Raw genomic sequence first — 21,894 nt, 5'->3', positions numbered from 1 at the left:
TCCATTGTTGAGCATTTGCATGACTGAGAGCGTAAATTGACTGTGGAAGGGGTTCCATGGTGTAAAGGTCAGCACTCTGGACTCTGAATCCAGTGATCCGAGTTCAAATCTCGGTGGAACTTCCAGGTGTGTGCTGTCATGGTTGTGTTCTGGAAAGAAGATGAGTTGAGTAGGCTAGTCAGTTGTGAAAGGACACCAGAGTGCACGATTCCAGCTGAGAGGATCTGTGGTATGTGATGTCACACCTCTGTGTTGCTAGTTGAATCTCTTTTGGTTTCCTCTTGCATGTTCATTTACGATGCTTCTATTTATCCATGCTCTCCCAGAGGAGTGTGTTACAATCCCACTTCTGACTCAATTTGTTGCGACTCCAAAATCACTTTCCGTGAGCAACAAAATTTGGGAAAACTTACCTCATTCTTTGGCGTCGGGAACACTAGTGAATAGGCATGGGTTCAGTTTCCGTAGTGTAGTGGTTATCACATTCGCCTAACACGCGAAAGGTCCTCAGTTCGAAACTGGGCGGAAACATTACTTGCTCCTCCATTATTTATTTCATCCTTGTGTGAAGATGTATGACTGCACGTTAATGATAGCAACATCAACATATTCATAATTATGGATAGGAGGGGAGCCTCATCTGCTATTCTTGACATGTAAAGTCAATTTTTTCAGGTTTTAAAAAGATTTTCCGATGCTGTTGTTTGAAACGGACTTTGGCAAACCCCTAGCTGCTGAGCGAAAATGGCAACCTTCCATCAAGGAATCGAACCCTGTTCCTCCGCTTGACAGGCGGATTCTAAACTTTGACCTTTGAAGAAGATACAGAATGTGTTGCTTGACTGTCGTGCCAATTCTGAGAATACAAGCTGTAAGAGTATCACTGAAAAATTGACAAAAAAAATCACGTTGCTAAAATCCTTCCATTGTCGAGCATTTGCATGACTGAGAGCGTAAATTGACTGTGGAAGGGGTTCCATGGTGTAAAGGTCAGCACTCTGGACTCTGAATCCAGTGATCCGAGTTCAAATCTCGGTGGAACCTTCAGGTGTGTGCTTTCATGGTTGCGTTCTGGAAAGTAGATGAGTTGAGTAGGCTAGTCAGTTGTGAAAGGACACCAGAGTGCACGATTCCAGCTGAGAGGATCTGTGGTATGTGACGTCACACCTCTGTGTTGCTAGTTGAATCTTTTTTGGTTTCCTCTTGCATGTTCATTTACGATGATTCTATTTATCCATGCTCTCCCAGAGGAGTGTGTTACAATCCCACTTCTGACTCAATTTGTTGCGACTCCAAAATCACTTTCCGTGAGCAACAAAATTTGGGAAAACTTACCTCATTCTTTGGCGTCTGGAACACTAGTGAATAGGCATGGTTCCAGTTTCCGTAGTGTAGTGGTTATCACATTCGCCTAACACGCGAAAAGTCCTCAGTTCGAAACTGGGCGGAAACATTACCTGCTCCTCCATTATTTATCCCACCCTTGTGGGAAGATGTATGACTGCACGTTAATGATAGCAACATCAACATATTCATAATTATGGATAGGAGGGGAGCCTCATCTGCTATCCTTGACATGTAAAGTCAATTTTTTCAGGTTTTAAAAAGATTTTCCGATGCTGTTGTTTGAAACGGACTTTGGCAAACCCCTAGCTGCTGAGCGAAAATGGCAACCTTCCATCAAGGAATCGAACCCTGTTCCTCCGCTTGACAGGCGGATTCTAACCTTTGACCATTGAAGAAGATTCAGAATGTGTTGCTTGACTGTCGTGCCAATTCTGAGAATACAAGCTGTAAGAGTATCACTGAAAAATTGACAAAAAAAATCACGTTGCTAAAATCCTTCCATTGTCGAGCATTTGCATGACTGAGAGCGTAAATTGACTGTGGAAGGGGTTCCATGGTGTAAAGGTCAGCACTCTGGACTCTGAATCCAGTGATCCGAGTTCAAATCTCGGTGGAACTTCCAGGTGTGTGCTGTCATGGTTGCGTTCTGGAAAGTAGATGAGTTGAGTAGGCTAGTCAGTTGTGAAAGGACACCAGAGTGCACGATTCCAGCTGAGAGGATCTGTGGTATGTGACGTCACACCTCTGTGTTGCTAGTTGAATCTTTTTTGGTTTCCTCTTGCATATTCATTTACGATGCTTCTATTTATCCATGCTCTCCCACAGGAGTGTGTTACAATCCCACTTCTGACTCAATTTGTTGCGACTCCAAAATCACTTTCCGTGAGCAACAAAATTTGGGAAAACTTACCTCATTCTTTGGCGTCCGGAACACTAGTGAATAGGCATGGTTCCAGTTTCCGTACTGTAGTGGTTATCACATTCGCCTCACACGCGAAAGGTCCTCAGTTCGAAACTGGGCGGAAACATTACTTGCTCCTCCTATATTTATTTCATCCTTGTGTGAAGATGTATGACTGCACGTTAATGATAGCAACATCAACATATTCATAATTATGGATAGGAGGGGAGCTTCATCTGCTATTCTTGACATGTAAAGTAAATTTTTTCAGGTTTTAAAAAGATTTTCCGATGCTGTTGTTTGAAACGGACTTTGGCAAACCCCTAGCTGCTGAGCGAAAATGGCAACCTTCCATCAAGGAATCGAACCCTGTTCCTCCGCTTGACAGGCGGATTCTAAACTTTGACCTTTGAAGAAGATACAGAATGTGTTGCTTGACTGTCGTGCCAATTCTGAGAATACAAGCTGTAAGAGTATCACTGAAAAATTGACAAAAAAAAATCACGTTGCTAAAATCCTTCCATTGTCGAGCATTTGCATGACTGAGAGCGTAAATTGACTGTGGAAGGGGTTCCATGGTGTAAAGGTCAGCACTCTGGACTCTGAATCCAGTGATCCGAGTTCAAATCTCGGTGGAACTTCCAGGTGTGTGCTGTCATGGTTGTGTTCTGGAAAGAAGATGAGTTGAGTAGGCTAGTCAGTTGTGAAAGGACACCAGAGTGCACGATTCCAGCTGAGAGGATCTATGGTATGTGATGTCACACCTCTGTGTTGCTAGTTGAATCTCTTTTGGTTTCCTCTTGCATGTTCATTTACGATGCTTCTATTTATCCATGCTCTCCCAGAGGAGTGTGTTACAATCCCACTTCTGACTCAATTTGTTGCGACTCCAAAATCACTTTCCGTGAGCAACAAAATTTGGGAAAACTTACCTCATTCTTTGGCGTCGGGAACACTAGTGAATAGGCATGGGTTCAGTTTCCGTAGTGTAGTGGTTATCACATTCGCCTAACACGCGAAAGGTCCTCAGTTCGAAACTGGGCGGAAACATTACTTGCTCCTCCATTATTTATTTCATCCTTGTGTGAAGATGTATGACTGCACGTTAATGATAGCAACATCAACATATTCATAATTATGGATAGGAGGGGAGCCTCATCTGCTATTCTTGACATGTAAAGTCAATTTTTTCAGGTTTTAAAAAGATTTTCCGATGCTGTTGTTTGAAACGGACTTTGGCAAACCCCTAGCTGCTGAGCGAAAATGGCAACCTTCCATCAAGGAATCGAACCCTGTTCCTCCGCTTGACAGGCGGATTCTAACCTTTGACCTTTGAAGAAGATACAGAATGTGTTGCTTGACTGTCGTGCCAATTCTGAGAATACAAGCTGTAAGAGTATCACTGAAAAATTGACAAAAAAAAATCACGTTGCTAAAATCCTTCCATTGTCGAGCATTTGCATGACTGAGAGCGTAAATTGACTGTGGAAGGGGTTCCATGGTGTAAAGGTCAGCACTCTGGACTCTGAATCCAGTGATCCGAGTTCAAATCTCGGTGGAACCTTCAGGTGTGTGCTTTCATGGTTGCGTTCTGGAAAGTAGATGAGTTGAGTAGGCTAGTCAGTTGTGAAAGGACACCAGAGTGCACGATTCCAGCTGAGAGGATCAGTGGTATGTGACGTCACACCTCTGTGTTGCTAGTTGAATCTTTTTTGGTTTCCTCTTGCATGTTCATTTACGATGCTTCTATTTATCCATGCTCTCCCAGAGGAGTGTGTTACAATCCCACTTCTGACTCAATTTGTTGCGACTCCAAAATCACTTTCCGTGAGCAACAAAATTTGGGAAAACTTACCTCATTCTTTGGCGTCTGGAACACTAGTGAATAGGCATGGTTCCAGTTTCCGTAGTGTAGTGGTTATCACATTCGCCTAACACGCGAAAGGTCCTCAGTTCGAAACTGGGCGGAAACATTACCTGCTCCTCCATTATTTATCCCACCCTTGTGGGAAGATGTATGACTGCACGTTAATGATAGCAACATCAACATATTCATAATTATGGATAGGAGGGGAGCCTCATCTGCTATCCTTGACATGTAAAGTCAATTTTTTCAGGTTTTAAAAAGATTTTCCGATGCTGTTGTTTGAAACGGACTTTGGCAAACCCCTAGCTGCTGAGCGAAAATGGCAACCTTCCATCAAGGAATCGAACCCTGTTCCTCCGCTTGACAGGCTGATTCTAACCTTTGACCATTGAAGAAGATACAGAATGTGTTGCTTGACTGTCGTGCCAATTCTGAGAATACAAGCTGTAAGAGTATCACTGAAAAATTGACAAAAAAAAATCACGTTGCCAAAATCCTTCCATTGTCGAGCATTTGCATGACTGAGAGCGCAAATTGACTGTGGAAGGGGTTCCATGGTGTAAAGGTCAGCACTCTGGACTTTGAATCCAGTGATCCGAGTTCAAATCTCGGTGGAACCTTCAGGTGTGTGCTGTCATGGTTGTGTTCTGGAAAGAAGATGAGTTGAGTAGGCTAGTCAGTTGTGAAAGGACACCAGAGTGCACGATTCCAGCTGAGAGGATCTGTGGTATGTGATGTCACACCTCTGTGTTGCTAGTTGAATCTCTTTTGGTTTCCTCTTGCATGTTCATTTACGATGCTTCTATTTATCCATGCTCTCCCAGAGGAGTGTGTTACAATCCCACTTCTGACTCAATTTGTTGCGACTCCAAAATCACTTTCCGTGAGCAACAAAATTTGGGAAAACTTACCTCATTCTTTGGCGTCGGGAACACTAGTGAATAGGCATGGGTTCAGTTTCCGTAGTGTAGTGGTTATCACATTCGCCTAACACGCGAAAGGTCCTCAGTTCGAAACTGGGCGGAAACATTACTTGCTCCTCCATTATTTATTTCATCCTTGTGTGAAGATGTATGACTGCACGTTAATGATAGCAACATCAACATATTCATAATTATGGATAGGAGGGGAGCCTCATCTGCTATTCTTGACATGTAAAGTCAATTTTTTCAGGTTTTAAAAAGATTTTCCGATGCTGTTGTTTGAAACGGACTTTGGCAAACCCCTAGCTGCTGAGCGAAAATGGCAACCTTCCATCAAGGAATCGAACCCTGTTCCTCCGCTTGACAGGCGGATTCTAAACTTTGACCTTTGAAGAAGATACAGAATGTGTTGCTTGACTGTCGTGCCAATTCTGAGAATACAAGCTGTAAGAGTATCACTGAAAAATTGACAAAAAAAATCACGTTGCTAAAATCCTTCCATTGTCGAGCATTTGCATGACTGAGAGCGTAAATTGACTGTGGAAGGGGTTCCATGGTGTAAAGGTCAGCACTCTGGACTCTGAATCCAGTGATCCGAGTTCAAATCTCGGTGGAACCTTCAGGTGTGTGCTTTCATGGTTGCGTTCTGGAAAGTAGATGAGTTGAGTAGGCTAGTCAGTTGTGAAAGGACACCAGAGTGCACGATTCCAGCTGAGAGGATCTGTGGTATGTGACGTCACACCTCTGTGTTGCTAGTTGAATCTTTTTTGGTTTCCTCTTGCATGTTCATTTACGATGATTCTATTTATCCATGCTCTCCCAGAGGAGTGTGTTACAATCCCACTTCTGACTCAATTTGTTGCGACTCCAAAATCACTTTCCGTGAGCAACAAAATTTGGGAAAACTTACCTCATTCTTTGGCGTCTGGAACACTAGTGAATAGGCATGGTTCCAGTTTCCGTAGTGTAGTGGTTATCACATTCGCCTAACACGCGAAAAGTCCTCAGTTCGAAACTGGGCGGAAACATTACCTGCTCCTCCATTATTTATCCCACCCTTGTGGGAAGATGTATGACTGCACGTTAATGATAGCAACATCAACATATTCATAATTATGGATAGGAGGGGAGCCTCATCTGCTATCCTTGACATGTAAAGTCAATTTTTTCAGGTTTTAAAAAGATTTTCCGATGCTGTTGTTTGAAACGGACTTTGGCAAACCCCTAGCTGCTGAGCGAAAATGGCAACCTTCCATCAAGGAATCGAACCCTGTTCCTCCGCTTGACAGGCGGATTCTAACCTTTGACCATTGAAGAAGATTCAGAATGTGTTGCTTGACTGTCGTGCCAATTCTGAGAATACAAGCTGTAAGAGTATCACTGAAAAATTGACAAAAAAAATCACGTTGCTAAAATCCTTCCATTGTCGAGCATTTGCATGACTGAGAGCGTAAATTGACTGTGGAAGGGGTTCCATGGTGTAAAGGTCAGCACTCTGGACTCTGAATCCAGTGATCCGAGTTCAAATCTCGGTGGAACTTCCAGGTGTGTGCTGTCATGGTTGCGTTCTGGAAAGTAGATGAGTTGAGTAGGCTAGTCAGTTGTGAAAGGACACCAGAGTGCACGATTCCAGCTGAGAGGATCTGTGGTATGTGACGTCACACCTCTGTGTTGCTAGTTGAATCTTTTTTGGTTTCCTCTTGCATATTCATTTACGATGCTTCTATTTATCCATGCTCTCCCACAGGAGTGTGTTACAATCCCACTTCTGACTCAATTTGTTGCGACTCCAAAATCACTTTCCGTGAGCAACAAAATTTGGGAAAACTTACCTCATTCTTTGGCGTCCGGAACACTAGTGAATAGGCATGGTTCCAGTTTCCGTACTGTAGTGGTTATCACATTCGCCTCACACGCGAAAGGTCCTCAGTTCGAAACTGGGCGGAAACATTACTTGCTCCTCCTATATTTATTTCATCCTTGTGTGAAGATGTATGACTGCACGTTAATGATAGCAACATCAACATATTCATAATTATGGATAGGAGGGGAGCTTCATCTGCTATTCTTGACATGTAAAGTAAATTTTTTCAGGTTTTAAAAAGATTTTCCGATGCTGTTGTTTGAAACGGACTTTGGCAAACCCCTAGCTGCTGAGCGAAAATGGCAACCTTCCATCAAGGAATCGAACCCTGTTCCTCCGCTTGACAGGCGGATTCTAAACTTTGACCTTTGAAGAAGATACAGAATGTGTTGCTTGACTGTCGTGCCAATTCTGAGAATACAAGCTGTAAGAGTATCACTGAAAAATTGACAAAAAAAAATCACGTTGCTAAAATCCTTCCATTGTCGAGCATTTGCATGACTGAGAGCGTAAATTGACTGTGGAAGGGGTTCCATGGTGTAAAGGTCAGCACTCTGGACTCTGAATCCAGTGATCCGAGTTCAAATCTCGGTGGAACTTCCAGGTGTGTGCTGTCATGGTTGTGTTCTGGAAAGAAGATGAGTTGAGTAGGCTAGTCAGTTGTGAAAGGACACCAGAGTGCACGATTCCAGCTGAGAGGATCTATGGTATGTGATGTCACACCTCTGTGTTGCTAGTTGAATCTCTTTTGGTTTCCTCTTGCATGTTCATTTACGATGCTTCTATTTATCCATGCTCTCCCAGAGGAGTGTGTTACAATCCCACTTCTGACTCAATTTGTTGCGACTCCAAAATCACTTTCCGTGAGCAACAAAATTTGGGAAAACTTACCTCATTCTTTGGCGTCGGGAACACTAGTGAATAGGCATGGGTTCAGTTTCCGTAGTGTAGTGGTTATCACATTCGCCTAACACGCGAAAGGTCCTCAGTTCGAAACTGGGCGGAAACATTACTTGCTCCTCCATTATTTATTTCATCCTTGTGTGAAGATGTATGACTGCACGTTAATGATAGCAACATCAACATATTCATAATTATGGATAGGAGGGGAGCCTCATCTGCTATTCTTGACATGTAAAGTCAATTTTTTCAGGTTTTAAAAAGATTTTCCGATGCTGTTGTTTGAAACGGACTTTGGCAAACCCCTAGCTGCTGAGCGAAAATGGCAACCTTCCATCAAGGAATCGAACCCTGTTCCTCCGCTTGACAGGCGGATTCTAACCTTTGACCTTTGAAGAAGATACAGAATGTGTTGCTTGACTGTCGTGCCAATTCTGAGAATACAAGCTGTAAGAGTATCACTGAAAAATTGACAAAAAAAAATCACGTTGCTAAAATCCTTCCATTGTCGAGCATTTGCATGACTGAGAGCGTAAATTGACTGTGGAAGGGGTTCCATGGTGTAAAGGTCAGCACTCTGGACTCTGAATCCAGTGATCCGAGTTCAAATCTCGGTGGAACCTTCAGGTGTGTGCTTTCATGGTTGCGTTCTGGAAAGTAGATGAGTTGAGTAGGCTAGTCAGTTGTGAAAGGACACCAGAGTGCACGATTCCAGCTGAGAGGATCAGTGGTATGTGACGTCACACCTCTGTGTTGCTAGTTGAATCTTTTTTGGTTTCCTCTTGCATGTTCATTTACGATGCTTCTATTTATCCATGCTCTCCCAGAGGAGTGTGTTACAATCCCACTTCTGACTCAATTTGTTGCGACTCCAAAATCACTTTCCGTGAGCAACAAAATTTGGGAAAACTTACCTCATTCTTTGGCGTCTGGAACACTAGTGAATAGGCATGGTTCCAGTTTCCGTAGTGTAGTGGTTATCACATTCGCCTAACACGCGAAAGGTCCTCAGTTCGAAACTGGGCGGAAACATTACCTGCTCCTCCATTATTTATCCCACCCTTGTGGGAAGATGTATGACTGCACGTTAATGATAGCAACATCAACATATTCATAATTATGGATAGGAGGGGAGCCTCATCTGCTATCCTTGACATGTAAAGTCAATTTTTTCAGGTTTTAAAAAGATTTTCCGATGCTGTTGTTTGAAACGGACTTTGGCAAACCCCTAGCTGCTGAGCGAAAATGGCAACCTTCCATCAAGGAATCGAACCCTGTTCCTCCGCTTGACAGGCTGATTCTAACCTTTGACCATTGAAGAAGATACAGAATGTGTTGCTTGACTGTCGTGCCAATTCTGAGAATACAAGCTGTAAGAGTATCACTGAAAAATTGACAAAAAAAAATCACGTTGCCAAAATCCTTCCATTGTCGAGCATTTGCATGACTGAGAGCGCAAATTGACTGTGGAAGGGGTTCCATGGTGTAAAGGTCAGCACTCTGGACTTTGAATCCAGTGATCCGAGTTCAAATCTCGGTGGAACCTTCAGGTGTGTGCTGTCATGGTTGTGTTCTGGAAAGAAGATGAGTTGAGTAGGCTAGTCAGTTGTGAAAGGACACCAGAGTGCACGATTCCAGCTGAGAGGATCTATGGTATGTGATGTCACACCTCTGTGTTGCTAGTTGAATCTTTTTTGGTTTCCTCTTGCATGTTCATTTACGATGATTCTATTTATCCATGCTCTCCCAGAGGAGTGTGTTACAATCCCACTTCTGACTCAATTTGTTGCAACTCCACAAACTCTTTCCGCGAGCAACAAAATTTGGGAAAACTTACCTCATTCTTTGGCTTCCGGATCACTAGTGACTAGGCATGGGTTCAGTTTCCGTAGTGTAGTGGTTATCACATTCGCCTAACACGCGAAAGGTCCTCAGTTCGAAACTGGGCGGAAACATTACTTGCTCCTCCATTATTTATTTCATCCTTGTGTGAAGATGTATGACTGCACATTAATGATAGCAACATCAACATATTCATAATTATGGATAGGAGGGGAGCCTCATCTGCTATTCTTGACATGTAAAGTCAATTTTTTCAGGTTTTAAAAAGATTTTCCGATGCTGTTGTTTGAAACGGACTTTGGCAAACCCCTAGCTGCTGAGCGAAAATGGCAACCTTCCATCAAGGAATCGAACCCTGTTCCTCCGCTTGACAGGCGGATTCTAACCTTTGACCATTGAAGAAGATACAGAATGTGTTGCTTGACTGTCGTGCCAATTCTGAGAATACAAGCTGTAAGAGTATCACTGAAAAATTGACAAAAAAAATCACGTTGCTAAAATCCTTCCATTGTCGAGCATTTGCATGACTGAGAGCGTAAATTGACTGTGGAAGGGGTTCCATGGTGTAAAGGTCAGCACTCTGGACTCTGAATCCAGTGATCCGAGTTCAAATCTCGGTGGAACCTCCAGGTGTGTGCTGTCATGGTTGCGTTCTGGAAAGTAGATGAGTTGAGTAGGCTAGTCAGTTGTGAAAGGACACCAGAGTGCACGATTCCAGCTGAGAGGATCTGTGGTATGTGACGTCACACCTCTGTGTTGCTAGTTGAATCTTTTTTGGTTTCCTCTTGCATGTTCATTTACGATGCTTCTATTTATCCATGCTCTCCCACAGGAGTGTGTTACAATCCCACTTCTGACTCAATTTGTTGCGACTCCAAAATCACTTTCCGTGAGCAACAAAATTTGGGAAAACTTACCTCATTCTTTGGCGTCCGGAACACTAGTGAATAGGCATGGTTCCAGTTTCTGTAGTGTAGTGGTTATCACATTCGCCTCACACGCGAAAGGTCCTCAGTTCGAAACTGGGCGGAAACATTACTTGCTCCTCCTATATTTATTTCATCCTTGTGTGAAGATGTATGACTGCACGTTAATGATAGCAACATCAACATATTCATAATTATGGATAGGAGGGGAGCTTCATCTGCTATTCTTGACATGTAAAGTAAATTTTTTCAGGTTTTAAAAAGATTTTCCGATGCTGTTGTTTGAAACGGACTTTGGCAAACCCCTAGCTGCTGAGCGAAAATGGCAACCTTCCATCAAGGAATCGAACCCTGTTCCTCCGCTTGACAGGCGGATTCTAAACTTTGACCTTTGAAGAAGATACAGAATGTGTTGCTTGACTGTCGTGCCAATTCTGAGAATACAAGCTGTAAGAGTATCACTGAAAAATTGACAAAAAAAAATCACGTTGCTAAAATCCTTCCATTGTCGAGCATTTGCATGACTGAGAGCGTAAATTGACTGTGGAAGGGGTTCCATGGTGTAAAGGTCAGCACTCTGGACTCTGAATCCAGTGATCCGAGTTCAAATCTCGGTGGAACCTTCAGGTGTGTGCTTTCATGGTTGCGTTCTGGAAAGTAGATGAGTTGAGTAGGCTAGTCAGTTGTGAAAGGACACCAGAGTGCACGATTCCAGCTGAGAGGATCTGTGGTATGTGACGTCACACCTATGTGTTGCTAGTTGAATCTTTTTTGGTTTCCTCTTGCATGTTCATTTACGATGATTCTATTTATCCATGCTCTCCCAGAGGAGTGTGTTACAATCCCACTTCTGACTCAATTTGTTGCGACTCCAAAATCACTTTCCGTGAGCAACAAAATTTGGGAAAACTTACCTCATTCTTTGGCGTCCGGAACACTACTGACTAGGCATGGTTCCAGTTTCCGTAGTGTAGTGGTTATCACATTCGCCTCACACGCGAAAGGTCCTCAGTTCGAAACTGGGCGGAAACATTACTTGCTCCTCCTATATTTATTTCATCCTTGTGTGAAGATGTATGACTGCACGTTAATGATAGCAACATCAACATATTCATAATTATGGATAGGAGGGGAGCTTCATCTGCTATTCTTGACATGTAAAGTAAATTTTTTCAGGTTTTAAAAAGATTTTCCGATGCTGTTGTTTGAAACGGACTTTGGCAAACCCCTAGCTGCTGAGCGAAAATGGCAACCTTCCATCAAGGAATCGAACCCTGTTCCTCCGCTTGACAGGCGGATTCTAAACTTTGACCTTTGAAGAAGATACAGAATGTGTTGCTTGACTGTCGTGCCAATTCTGAGAATACAAGCTGTAAGAGTATCACTGAAAAATTGACAAAAAAAAATCACGTTGCTAAAATCCTTCCATTGTCGAGCATTTGCATGACTGAGAGCGTAAATTGACTGTGGAAGGGGTTCCATGGTGTAAAGGTCAGCACTCTGGACTCTGAATCCAGTGATCCGAGTTCAAATCTCGGTGGAACATCCAGGTGTGTGCTGTCATGGTTGTGTTCTGGAAAGAAGATGAGTTGAGTAGGCTAGTCAGTTGTGAAAGGACACCAGAGTGCACGATTCCAGCTGAGAGGATCTATGGTATGTGATGTCACACCTCTGTGTTGCTAGTTGAATCTCTTTTGGTTTCCTCTTGCATGTTCATTTACGATGCTTCTATTTATCCATGCTCTCCCAGAGGAGTGTGTTACAATCCCACTTCTGACTCAATTTGTTGCGACTCCAAAATCACTTTCCGTGAGCAACAAAATTTGGGAAAACTTACCTCATTCTTTGGCGTCGGGAACACTAGTGAATAGGCATGGGTTCAGTTTCCATAGTGTAGCGGTTATCACGTTCGCCTAACACACGAAAGGTCCTCAGTTCGAAACTGGGCGGAAACATTACTTGCTCCTCCATTATTTATTTCATCCTTGTGTGAAGATGTATGACTGCACGTTAATGATAGCAACATCAACATATTCATAATTATGGATAGGAGGGGAGCCTCATCTGCTATTCTTGACATGTAAAGTCAATTTTTTAAGGTTTTAAAAAGATTTTCCGATGCTGTTGTTTGAAACGGACTTTGGCAAACCCCTAGCTGCTGAGCGATCACATGGCAACCTTCCATCAAGGAATCGAACCCTGTTCCTCCGCTTGACAGGCGGATTCTAACCTTTGACCATTGAAGAAGATACAGAATGTGTTGCTTGACTGTCGTGCCAATTCTGAGAATACAAGCTGTAAGAGTATCACTGAAAAATTGACAAAAAAAAATCACGTTGCTAAAATCCTTCCATTGTCGAGCATTTGCATGACTGAGAGCGTAAATTGACTGTGGAAGGGGTTCCATGGTGTAAAGGTCAGCACTCTGGACTCTGAATCCAGTGATCCGAGTTCAAATCTCGGTGGAACCTTCAGGTGTGTGCTTTCATGGTTGCGTTCTGGAAAGTAGATGAGTTGAGTAGGCTAGTCAGTTGTGAAAGGACACCAGAGTGCACGATTCCAGCTGAGAGGATCTGTGGTATGTGACGTCACACCTCTGTGTTGCTAGTTGAATCTTTTTTGGTTTCCTCTTGCATGTTCATTTACGATGATTCTATTTATCCATGCTCTCCCAGAGGAGTGTGTTACAATCCCACTTCTGACTCAATTTGTTGCGACTCCAAAATCACTTTCCGTGAGCAACAAAATTTGGGAAAACTTACCTCATTCTTTGGCGTCCGGAACACTAGTGACTAGGCATGGTTCCAGTTTCCGTAGTGTAGTGGTTATCACATTCGCCTCACACGCGAAAGGTCCTCAGTTCGAAACTGGGCGGAAACATTACTTGCCCCTCCTTTATTTATTTCATCCTTGTGTGAAGATGTATGACTGCACGTTAATTATAGCAACATCAACATATTCATAATTATGGATAGGAGGGGAGCCTCATCTGCTATTCTTGACATGTAAAGTCAATTTTTTAAGGTTTTAAAAAGATTTTCCGATGCTGTTGTTTGAAACGGACTTTGGCAAACCCCTAGCTGCTGAGCGAAAATGGCAACCTTCCATCAAGGAATCGAACCCTGTTCCTCCGCTTGACAGGCGGATTCTAACCTTTGACCATTGAAGAAGATACAGAATGTGTTGCTTGACTGTCGTGCCAATTCTGAGAATACAAGCTGTAAGAGTATCACTGAAAAATTGACAAAAAAAATCACGTTGCTAAAATCCTTCCATTGTCGAGCATTTGCATGACTGAGAGCGTAAATTGACTGTGGAAGGGGTTCCATGGTGTAAAGGTCAGCACTCTGGACTCTGAATCCAGTGATCCGAGTTCAAATCTCGGTGGAACCTCCAGGTGTGTGCTGTCATGGTTGCGTTCTGGAAAGTAGATGAGTTGAGTAGGCTAGTCAGTTGTGAAAGGACACCAGAGTGCACGATTCCAGCTGAGAGGATCTGTGGTATGTGACGTCACACCTCTGTGTTGCTAGTTGAATCTTTTTTGGTTTCCTCTTGCATATTCATTTACGATGCTTCTATTTATCCATGCTCTCCCACAGGAGTGTGTTACAATCCCACTTCTGACTCAATTTGTTGCGACTCCAAAATCACTTTCCGTGAGCAACAAAATTTGGGAAAACTTACCTCATTCTTTGGCGTCCGGAACACTAGTGAATAGGCATGGTTCCAGTTTCCGTAGTGTAGTGGTTATCACATTCGCCTCACACGCGAAAGGTCCTCAGTTCGAAACTGGGCGGAAACATTACTTGCTCCTCCTATATTTATTTCATCCTTGTGTGAAGATGTATGACTGCACGTTAATGATAGCAACATCAACATATTCATAATTATGGATAGGAGGGGAGCTTCATCTGCTATTCTTGACATGTAAAGTAAATTTTTTCAGGTTTTAAAAAGATTTTCCGATGCTGTTGTTTGAAACGGACTTTGGCAAACCCCTAGCTGCTGAGCGAAAATGGCAACCTTCTATCAAGGAATCGAACCCTGTTCCTCCGCTTGACAGGCGGATTCTAAACTTTGACCTTTGAAGAAGATACAGAATGTGTTGCTTGACTGTCGTGCCAATTCTGAGAATACAAGCTGTAAGAGTATCACTGAAAAATTGACAAAAAAAAATCACGTTGCTAAAATCCTTCCATTGTCGAGCATTTGCATGACTGAGAGCGTAAATTGACTGTGGAAGGGGTTCCATGGTGTAAAGGTCAGCACTCTGGACTCTGAATCCAGTGATCCGAGTTCAAATCTCGGTGGAACTTCCAGGTGTGTGCTGTCATGGTTGTGTTCTGGAAAGAAGATGAGTTGAGTAGGCTAGTCAGTTGTGAAAGGACACCAGAGTGCACGATTCCAGCTGAGAGGATCTATGGTATGTGATGTCACACCTCTGTGTTGCTAGTTGAATCTCTTTTGGTTTCCTCTTGCATGTTCATTTACGATGCTTCTATTTATCCATGCTCTCCCAGAGGAGTGTGTTACAATCCCACTTCTGACTCAATTTGTTGCGACTCCAAAATCACTTTCCGTGAGCAACAAAATTTGGGAAAACTTACCTCATTCTTTGGCGTCGGGAACACTAGTGAATAGGCATGGGTTCAGTTTCCATAGTGTAGCGGTTATCACGTTCGCCTAACACACGAAAGGTCCTCAGTTCGAAACTGGGCGGAAACATTACTTGCTCCTCCATTATTTATTTCATCCTTGTGTGAAGATGTATGACTGCACGTTAATGATAGCAACATCAACATATTCATAATTATGGATAGGAGGGGAGCCTCATCTGCTATTCTTGACATGTAAAGTCAATTTTTTAAGGTTTTAAAAAGATTTTCCGATGCTGTTGTTTGAAACGGACTTTGGCAAACCCCTAGCTGCTGAGCGATCACATGGCAACCTTCCATCAAGGAATCGAACCCTGTTCCTCCGCTTGACAGGCGGATTCTAACCTTTGACCATTGAAGAAGATACAGAATGTGTTGCTTGACTGTCGTGCCAATTCTGAGAATACAAGCTGTAAGAGTATCACTGAAAAATTGACAAAAAAAAATCACGTTGCCAAAATCCTTCCATTGTCGAGCATTTGCATGCCTGAGAGCGCAAATTGACTGTGGAAGGGGTTCCATGGTGTAAAGGTCAGCACTCTGGACTTTGAATCCAGTGATCCGAGTTCAAATCTCGGTGGAACCTTCAGGTGTGTGCTGTCATGGTTGCGTTCTGGAAAGAAGATGAGTTGAGTAGGCTAGTCAGTTGTGAAAGGACACCAGAGTGCACGATTCCAGCTGAGAGGATCAGTGGTATGTGACGTCACACCTCTGTGTTGCTAGTTGAATCTTTTTTGGTTTCCTCTTGCATGTTCATTTACGATGCTTCTATTTATCCATGCTCTCCCAGAGGAGTGTGTTACAATCCCACTTCTGACTCAATTTGTTGCGACTCCAAAATCACTTTCCGTGAGCAACAAAATTTGGGAAAACTTACCTCATTCTTTGGCGTCTGGAACACTAGTGAATAGGCATGGTTCCAGTTTCCGTAGTGTAGTGGTTATCACATTCGCCTAACACGCGAAAGGTCCTCAGTTCGAAACTGGGCGGAAACATTACCTGCTCCTCCATTATTTATCCCACCCTTGTGGGAAGATGTATGACTGCACGTTAATGATAGCAACATCAACATATTCATAATTATGGATAGGAGGGGAGCCTCATCTGCTATCCTTGACATGTAAAGTCAATTTTTTCAGGTTTTAAAAAGATTTTCCGATGCTGTTGTTTGAAACGGACTTTGGCAAACCCCTAGCTGCTGAGCGAAAATGGCAACCTTCCATCAAGGAATCGAACCCTGTTCCTCCGCTTGACAGGCTGATTCTAACCTTTGACCATTGAAGAAGATACAGAATGTGTTGCTTGACTGTCGTGCCAATTCTGAGAATACAAGCTGTAAGAGTATCACTGAAAAATTGACAAAAAAAAATCACGTTGCTAAAATCCTTCCATTGTCGAGCATTTGCATGACTGAGAGCGTAAATTGACTGTGGAAGGGGTTCCATGGTGTAAAGGTCAGCACTCTGGACTCTGAATCCAGTGATCCGAGTTCAAATCTCGGTGGAACCTCCAGGTGTGTGCTGTCATGGTTGTGTTCTGGAAAGAAGATGAGTTGAGTAGGCTAGTCAGTTGTGAAAGGACACCAGAGTGCACGATTCCAGCTGAGAGGATCTATGGTATGTGATGTCACACCTCTGTGTTGCTAGTTGAATCTTTTTTGGTTTCCTCTTGCATGTTCATTTACGATGATTCTATTTATCCATGCTCTCCCAGAGGAGTGTGTTACAATCCCACTTCTGACTCAATTTGTTGCAACTCCACAAACTCTTTCCGCGAGCAACAAAATTTGGGAAAACTTACCTCATTCTTTGGCTTCCGGATCACTAGTGACTAGGCATGGGTTCAGTTTCCGTAGTGTAGTGGTTATCACATTCGCCTAACACGCGAAAGGTCCTCAGTTCGAAACTGGGCGGAAACATTACTTGCTCCTCCATTATTTATTTCATCCTTGTGTGAAGATGTATGACTGCACGTTAATGATAGCAACATCAACATATTCATAATTATGGATAGGAGGGGAGCCCCCTCATCTGCTATTCTTGACATGTAAAGTCAATTTTTTCAGGTTTTAAAAAGATTTTCCGATGCTGTTGTTTGAAACGGACTTTGGCAAACCCCTAGCTGCTGAGCGAAAATGGCAACCTTCCATCAAGGAATCGAACCCTGTTCCTCCGCTTGACAGGCGGATTCTAAACTTTGACCTTTGAAGAAGATACAGAATGTGTTGCTTGACTGTCGTGCCAATTCTGAGAATACAAGCTGTAAGAGTATCACTGAAAAATTGACAAAAAAAAATCACGTTGCTAAAATCCTTCCATTGTCGAGCATTTGCATGACTGAGAGCGTAAATTGACTGTGGAAGGGGTTCCATGGTGTAAAGGTCAGCACTCTGGACTCTGAATCCAGTGATCCGAGTTCAAATCTCGGTGGAACCTTCAGGTGTGTGCTTTCATGGTTGCGTTCTGGAAAGTAGATGAGTTGAGTAGGCTAGTCAGTTGTGAAAGGACACCAGAGTGCACGATTCCAGCTGAGAGGATCTGTGGTATGTGACGTCACACCTCTGTGTTGCTAGTTGAATCTTTTTTGGTTTCCTCTTGCATGTTCATTTACGATGATTCTATTTATCCATGCTCTCCCAGAGGAGTGTGTTACAATCCCACTTCTGACTCAATTCGTTGCGACTCCAAAATCACTTTCCGTGAGCAACAAAATTTGGGAAAACTTACCTCATTCTTTGGCGTCCGGAACACTAGTGACTAGGCATGGTTCCAGTTTCCGTAGTGTAGTGGTTATCACATTCACCTCACACGCGAAAGGTCCTCAGTTCGAAACTGGGCGGAAACATTACTTGCCCCTCCTTTATTTATTTCATCCTTGTGTGAAGATGTATGACTGCACGTTAATTATAGCAACATCAACATATTCATAATTATGGATAGGAGGGGAGCCTCATCTGCTATTCTTGACATGTAAAGTCAATTTTTTAAGGTTTTAAAAAGATTTTCCGATGCTGTTGTTTGAAACGGACTTTGGCAAACCCCTAGCTGCTGAGCGAAAATGGCAACCTTCCATCAAGGAATCGAACCCTGTTCCTCCGCTTGACAGGCGGATTCTAACCTTTGACCATTGAAGAAGATACAGAATGTGTTGCTTGACTGTCGTGCCAATTCTGAGAATACAAGCTGTAAGAGTATCACTGAAAAATTGACAAAAAAAATCACGTTGCTAAAATCCTTCCATTGTCGAGCATTTGCATGACTGAGAGCGTAAATTGACTGTGGAAGGGGTTCCATGGTGTAAAGGTCAGCACTCTGGACTCTGAATCCAGTGATCCGAGTTCAAATCTCGGTGGAACCTCCAGGTGTGTGCTGTCATGGTTGCGTTCTGGAAAGTAGATGAGTTGAGTAGGCTAGTCAGTTGTGAAAGGACACCAGAGTGCACGATTCCAGCTGAGAGGATCTGTGGTATGTGACGTCACACCTCTGTGTTGCTAGTTGAATCTTTTTTGGTTTCCTCTTGCATATTCATTTACGATGCTTCTATTTATCCATGCTCTCCCACAGGAGTGTGTTACAATCCCACTTCTGACTCAATTTGTTGCGACTCCAAAATCACTTTCCGTGAGCAACAAAATTTGGGAAAACTTACCTCATTCTTTGGCGTCGGGAACACTAGTGAATAGGCATGGGTTCAGTTTCCGTAGTGTAGTGGTTATCACATTCGCCTCACACGCGAAAGGTCCTCAGTTCGAAACTGGGCGGAAACATTACTTGCTCCTCCTATATTTATTTCATCCTTGTGTGAAGATGTATGACTGCACGTTAATGATAGCAACATCAACATATTCATAATTATGGATAGGAGGGGAGCTTCATCTGCTATTCTTGACATGTAAAGTAAATTTTTTCAGGTTTTAAAAAGATTTTCCGATGCTGTTGTTTGAAACGGACTTTGGCAAACCCCTAGCTGCTGAGCGATCACATGGCAACCTTCCATCAAGGAATCGAACCCTGTTCCTCCGCTTGACAGGCGGATTCTAACCTTTGACCATTGAAGAAGATACAGAATGTGTTGCTTGACTGTCGTGCCAATTCTGAGAATACAAGCTGTAAGAGTATCACTGAAAAATTGACAAAAAAAAATCACGTTGCCAAAATCCTTCCATTGTCGAGCATTTGCATGACTGAGAGCGCAAATTGACTGTGGAAGGGGTTCCATGGTGTAAAGGTCAGCACTCTGGACTCTGAATCCAGTGATCCGAGTTCAAATCTCGGTGGAACCTTCAGGTGTGTGCTGTCATGGTTGTGTTCTGGAAAGAAGATGAGTTGAGTAGGCTAGTCAGTTGTGAAAGGACACCAGAGTGCACGATTCCAGCTGAGAGGATCAGTGGTATGTGACGTCACACCTCTGTGTTGCTAGTTGAATCTTTTTTGGTTTCCTCTTGCATGTTCATTTACGATGCTTCTATTTATCCATGCTCTCCCAGAGGAGTGTGTTACAATCCCACTTCTGACTCAATTTGTTGCGACTCCAAAATCACTTTCCGTGAGCAACAAAATTTGGGAAAACTTACCTCATTCTTTGGCGTCTGGAACACTAGTGAATAGGCATGGTTCCAGTTTCCGTAGTGTAGTGGTTATCACATTCGCCTAACACGCGAAAGGTCCTCAGTTCGAAACTGGGCGGAAACATTACCTGCTCCTCCATTATTTATCCCACCCTTGTGGGAAGATGTATGACTGCACGTTAATGATAGCAACATCAACATATTCATAATTATGGATAGGAGGGGAGCCTCATCTGCTATCCTTGACATGTAAAGTCAATTTTTTCAGGTTTTAAAAAGATTTTCCGATGCTGTTGTTTGAAACGGACTTTGGCAAACCCCTAGCTGCTGAGCGAAAATGGCAACCTTCCATCAAGGAATCGAACCCTGTTCCTCCGCTTGACAGGCTGATTCTAACCTTTGACCATTGAAGAAGATACAGAATGTGTTGCTTGACTGTCGTGCCAATTCTGAGAATACAAGCTGTAAGAGTATCACTGAAAAATTGACAAAAAAAAATCACGTTGCTAAAATCCTTCCATTGTCGAGCATTTGCATGACTGAGAGCGTAAATTGACTGTGGAAGGGGTTCCATGGTGTAAAGGTCAGCACTCTGGACTCTGAATCCAGTGATCCGAGTTCAAATCTCGGTGGAACCTCCAGGTGTGTGCTGTCATGGTTGTGTTCTGGAAAGAAGATGAGTTGAGTAGGCTAGTCAGTTGTGAAAGGACACCAGAGTGCACGATTCCAGCTGAGAGGATCTATGGTATGTGATGTCACACCTCTGTGTTGCTAGTTGAATCTTTTTTGGTTTCCTCTTGCATGTTCATTTACGATGATTCTATTTATCCATGCTCTCCCAGAGGAGTGTGTTACAATCCCACTTCTGACTCAATTTGTTGCAACTCCACAAACTCTTTCCGCGAGCAACAAAATTTGGGAAAACTTACCTCATTCTTTGGCTTCCGGATCACTAGTGACTAGGCATGGGTTCAGTTTCCGTAGTGTAGTGGTTATCACATTCGCCTAACACGCGAAAGGTCCTCAGTTCGAAACTGGGCGGAAACATTACTTGCTCCTCCATTATTTATTTCATCCTTGTGTGAAGATGTATGACTGCACGTTAATGATAGCAACATCAACATATTCATAATTATGGATAGGAGGGGAGCCTCATCTGCTATTCTTGACATGTAAAGTCAATTTTTTCAGGTTTTAAAAAGATTTTCCGATGCTGTTGTTTGAAACGGACTTTGGCAAACCCCTAGCTGCTGAGCGAAAATGGCAACCTTCCATCAAGGAATCGAACCCTGTTCCTCCGCTTGACAGGCGGATTCTAAACTTTGACCTTTGAAGAAGATACAGAATGTGTTGCTTGACTGTCGTGCCAATTCTGAGAATACAAGCTGTAAGAGTATCACTGAAAAATTGACAAAAAAAAATCACGTTGCTAAAATCCTTCCATTGTCGAGCATTTGCATGACTGAGAGCGTAAATTGACTGTGGAAGGGGTTCCATGGTGTAAAGGTCAGCACTCTGGACTCTGAATCCAGTGATCCGAGTTCAAATCTCGGTGGAACCTTCAGGTGTGTGCTTTCATGGTTGCGTTCTGGAAAGTAGATGAGTTGAGTAGGCTAGTCAGTTGTGAAAGGACACCAGAGTGCACGATTCCAGCTGAGAGGATCTGTGGTATGTGACGTCACACCTCTGTGTTGCTAGTTGAATCTTTTTTGGTTTCCTCTTGCATATTCATTTACGATGCTTCTATTTATCCATGCTCTCCCACAGGAGTGTGTTACAATCCCACTTCTGACTCAATTTGTTGCGACTCCAAAATCACTTTCCGTGAGCAACAAAATTTGGGAAAACTTACCTCATTCTTTGGCGTCCGGAACACTAGTGAATAGGCATGGTTCCAGTTTCCGTAGTGTAGTGGTTATCACATTCGCCTCACACGCGAAAGGTCCTCAGTTCGAAACTGGGCGGAAACATTACTTGCTCCTCCTATATTTATTTCATCCTTGTGTGAAGATGTATGACTGCACGTTAATGATAGCAACATCAACATATTCATAATTATGGATAGGAGGGGAGCTTCATCTGCTATTCTTGACATGTAAAGT

General features: G+C 43.1%; 39 non-coding genes across 39 annotated transcripts; all 39 read left to right on the top strand.

Annotated features, from left to right (window-relative positions):
• The first annotated feature begins 458 nt into the window (after nt 1-458).
• Nucleotides 459-531, top strand: trnav-aac (transfer RNA valine (anticodon AAC)). Its single transcript has one exon. It is a non-coding gene; the product is annotated as a tRNA-Val (tRNA).
• A 441-nt stretch (nt 532-972) lies between these two features.
• On the top strand, nt 973-1,044 carry trnaq-cug (transfer RNA glutamine (anticodon CUG)). The gene has a single exon. It is a non-coding gene; the product is annotated as a tRNA-Gln (tRNA).
• A 336-nt stretch (nt 1,045-1,380) lies between these two features.
• On the top strand, nt 1,381-1,453 carry trnav-aac (transfer RNA valine (anticodon AAC)). Its single transcript has one exon. It is a non-coding gene; the product is annotated as a tRNA-Val (tRNA).
• An 849-nt stretch (nt 1,454-2,302) lies between these two features.
• Nucleotides 2,303-2,375, top strand: trnav-cac (transfer RNA valine (anticodon CAC)). The gene has a single exon. It is a non-coding gene; the product is annotated as a tRNA-Val (tRNA).
• Nucleotides 2,376-3,225: 850 nt separating this feature from the next.
• trnav-aac (transfer RNA valine (anticodon AAC)) lies at nt 3,226-3,298 on the top strand. The gene has a single exon. It is a non-coding gene; the product is annotated as a tRNA-Val (tRNA).
• A 442-nt stretch (nt 3,299-3,740) lies between these two features.
• trnaq-cug (transfer RNA glutamine (anticodon CUG)) lies at nt 3,741-3,812 on the top strand. Its single transcript has one exon. It is a non-coding gene; the product is annotated as a tRNA-Gln (tRNA).
• A 336-nt stretch (nt 3,813-4,148) lies between these two features.
• On the top strand, nt 4,149-4,221 carry trnav-aac (transfer RNA valine (anticodon AAC)). The gene has a single exon. It is a non-coding gene; the product is annotated as a tRNA-Val (tRNA).
• Nucleotides 4,222-4,663: 442 nt separating this feature from the next.
• Nucleotides 4,664-4,735, top strand: trnaq-uug (transfer RNA glutamine (anticodon UUG)). The gene has a single exon. It is a non-coding gene; the product is annotated as a tRNA-Gln (tRNA).
• A 336-nt stretch (nt 4,736-5,071) lies between these two features.
• trnav-aac (transfer RNA valine (anticodon AAC)) lies at nt 5,072-5,144 on the top strand. The gene has a single exon. It is a non-coding gene; the product is annotated as a tRNA-Val (tRNA).
• Nucleotides 5,145-5,585: 441 nt separating this feature from the next.
• Nucleotides 5,586-5,657, top strand: trnaq-cug (transfer RNA glutamine (anticodon CUG)). The gene has a single exon. It is a non-coding gene; the product is annotated as a tRNA-Gln (tRNA).
• Nucleotides 5,658-5,993: 336 nt separating this feature from the next.
• Nucleotides 5,994-6,066, top strand: trnav-aac (transfer RNA valine (anticodon AAC)). The gene has a single exon. It is a non-coding gene; the product is annotated as a tRNA-Val (tRNA).
• An 849-nt stretch (nt 6,067-6,915) lies between these two features.
• Nucleotides 6,916-6,988, top strand: trnav-cac (transfer RNA valine (anticodon CAC)). Its single transcript has one exon. It is a non-coding gene; the product is annotated as a tRNA-Val (tRNA).
• An 850-nt stretch (nt 6,989-7,838) lies between these two features.
• On the top strand, nt 7,839-7,911 carry trnav-aac (transfer RNA valine (anticodon AAC)). Its single transcript has one exon. It is a non-coding gene; the product is annotated as a tRNA-Val (tRNA).
• A 442-nt stretch (nt 7,912-8,353) lies between these two features.
• trnaq-cug (transfer RNA glutamine (anticodon CUG)) lies at nt 8,354-8,425 on the top strand. Its single transcript has one exon. It is a non-coding gene; the product is annotated as a tRNA-Gln (tRNA).
• A 336-nt stretch (nt 8,426-8,761) lies between these two features.
• Nucleotides 8,762-8,834, top strand: trnav-aac (transfer RNA valine (anticodon AAC)). Its single transcript has one exon. It is a non-coding gene; the product is annotated as a tRNA-Val (tRNA).
• A 442-nt stretch (nt 8,835-9,276) lies between these two features.
• On the top strand, nt 9,277-9,348 carry trnaq-uug (transfer RNA glutamine (anticodon UUG)). The gene has a single exon. It is a non-coding gene; the product is annotated as a tRNA-Gln (tRNA).
• Nucleotides 9,349-9,684: 336 nt separating this feature from the next.
• trnav-aac (transfer RNA valine (anticodon AAC)) lies at nt 9,685-9,757 on the top strand. Its single transcript has one exon. It is a non-coding gene; the product is annotated as a tRNA-Val (tRNA).
• Nucleotides 9,758-10,198: 441 nt separating this feature from the next.
• On the top strand, nt 10,199-10,270 carry trnaq-cug (transfer RNA glutamine (anticodon CUG)). The gene has a single exon. It is a non-coding gene; the product is annotated as a tRNA-Gln (tRNA).
• A 336-nt stretch (nt 10,271-10,606) lies between these two features.
• On the top strand, nt 10,607-10,679 carry trnav-cac (transfer RNA valine (anticodon CAC)). The gene has a single exon. It is a non-coding gene; the product is annotated as a tRNA-Val (tRNA).
• Nucleotides 10,680-11,121: 442 nt separating this feature from the next.
• Nucleotides 11,122-11,193, top strand: trnaq-cug (transfer RNA glutamine (anticodon CUG)). Its single transcript has one exon. It is a non-coding gene; the product is annotated as a tRNA-Gln (tRNA).
• A 336-nt stretch (nt 11,194-11,529) lies between these two features.
• On the top strand, nt 11,530-11,602 carry trnav-cac (transfer RNA valine (anticodon CAC)). Its single transcript has one exon. It is a non-coding gene; the product is annotated as a tRNA-Val (tRNA).
• A 1,367-nt stretch (nt 11,603-12,969) lies between these two features.
• trnaq-cug (transfer RNA glutamine (anticodon CUG)) lies at nt 12,970-13,041 on the top strand. Its single transcript has one exon. It is a non-coding gene; the product is annotated as a tRNA-Gln (tRNA).
• A 336-nt stretch (nt 13,042-13,377) lies between these two features.
• trnav-cac (transfer RNA valine (anticodon CAC)) lies at nt 13,378-13,450 on the top strand. Its single transcript has one exon. It is a non-coding gene; the product is annotated as a tRNA-Val (tRNA).
• Nucleotides 13,451-13,891: 441 nt separating this feature from the next.
• On the top strand, nt 13,892-13,963 carry trnaq-cug (transfer RNA glutamine (anticodon CUG)). The gene has a single exon. It is a non-coding gene; the product is annotated as a tRNA-Gln (tRNA).
• Nucleotides 13,964-14,299: 336 nt separating this feature from the next.
• Nucleotides 14,300-14,372, top strand: trnav-cac (transfer RNA valine (anticodon CAC)). Its single transcript has one exon. It is a non-coding gene; the product is annotated as a tRNA-Val (tRNA).
• A 1,367-nt stretch (nt 14,373-15,739) lies between these two features.
• On the top strand, nt 15,740-15,811 carry trnaq-uug (transfer RNA glutamine (anticodon UUG)). Its single transcript has one exon. It is a non-coding gene; the product is annotated as a tRNA-Gln (tRNA).
• Nucleotides 15,812-16,147: 336 nt separating this feature from the next.
• On the top strand, nt 16,148-16,220 carry trnav-aac (transfer RNA valine (anticodon AAC)). Its single transcript has one exon. It is a non-coding gene; the product is annotated as a tRNA-Val (tRNA).
• Nucleotides 16,221-16,662: 442 nt separating this feature from the next.
• Nucleotides 16,663-16,734, top strand: trnaq-cug (transfer RNA glutamine (anticodon CUG)). Its single transcript has one exon. It is a non-coding gene; the product is annotated as a tRNA-Gln (tRNA).
• Nucleotides 16,735-17,070: 336 nt separating this feature from the next.
• trnav-aac (transfer RNA valine (anticodon AAC)) lies at nt 17,071-17,143 on the top strand. The gene has a single exon. It is a non-coding gene; the product is annotated as a tRNA-Val (tRNA).
• A 445-nt stretch (nt 17,144-17,588) lies between these two features.
• trnaq-cug (transfer RNA glutamine (anticodon CUG)) lies at nt 17,589-17,660 on the top strand. Its single transcript has one exon. It is a non-coding gene; the product is annotated as a tRNA-Gln (tRNA).
• Nucleotides 17,661-17,996: 336 nt separating this feature from the next.
• Nucleotides 17,997-18,069, top strand: trnav-cac (transfer RNA valine (anticodon CAC)). Its single transcript has one exon. It is a non-coding gene; the product is annotated as a tRNA-Val (tRNA).
• Nucleotides 18,070-18,510: 441 nt separating this feature from the next.
• Nucleotides 18,511-18,582, top strand: trnaq-cug (transfer RNA glutamine (anticodon CUG)). The gene has a single exon. It is a non-coding gene; the product is annotated as a tRNA-Gln (tRNA).
• A 336-nt stretch (nt 18,583-18,918) lies between these two features.
• Nucleotides 18,919-18,991, top strand: trnav-cac (transfer RNA valine (anticodon CAC)). The gene has a single exon. It is a non-coding gene; the product is annotated as a tRNA-Val (tRNA).
• A 444-nt stretch (nt 18,992-19,435) lies between these two features.
• On the top strand, nt 19,436-19,507 carry trnaq-cug (transfer RNA glutamine (anticodon CUG)). The gene has a single exon. It is a non-coding gene; the product is annotated as a tRNA-Gln (tRNA).
• Nucleotides 19,508-19,843: 336 nt separating this feature from the next.
• On the top strand, nt 19,844-19,916 carry trnav-aac (transfer RNA valine (anticodon AAC)). The gene has a single exon. It is a non-coding gene; the product is annotated as a tRNA-Val (tRNA).
• Nucleotides 19,917-20,358: 442 nt separating this feature from the next.
• On the top strand, nt 20,359-20,430 carry trnaq-cug (transfer RNA glutamine (anticodon CUG)). Its single transcript has one exon. It is a non-coding gene; the product is annotated as a tRNA-Gln (tRNA).
• Nucleotides 20,431-20,766: 336 nt separating this feature from the next.
• On the top strand, nt 20,767-20,839 carry trnav-aac (transfer RNA valine (anticodon AAC)). The gene has a single exon. It is a non-coding gene; the product is annotated as a tRNA-Val (tRNA).
• A 442-nt stretch (nt 20,840-21,281) lies between these two features.
• trnaq-cug (transfer RNA glutamine (anticodon CUG)) lies at nt 21,282-21,353 on the top strand. Its single transcript has one exon. It is a non-coding gene; the product is annotated as a tRNA-Gln (tRNA).
• Nucleotides 21,354-21,689: 336 nt separating this feature from the next.
• On the top strand, nt 21,690-21,762 carry trnav-cac (transfer RNA valine (anticodon CAC)). The gene has a single exon. It is a non-coding gene; the product is annotated as a tRNA-Val (tRNA).
• Nucleotides 21,763-21,894: the final 132 nt, after the last annotated feature.

The sequence above is a fragment of the Odontesthes bonariensis genome, chromosome 11 (genome assembly GCF_027942865.1).
Source record: "Odontesthes bonariensis isolate fOdoBon6 chromosome 11, fOdoBon6.hap1, whole genome shotgun sequence".
Classification (NCBI taxonomy): domain Eukaryota; kingdom Metazoa; phylum Chordata; class Actinopteri; order Atheriniformes; family Atherinopsidae; genus Odontesthes; species Odontesthes bonariensis.
Note: the sequence above shows the minus strand (reverse complement) of the source record. Positions and strands in the feature narration are given on the sequence as shown.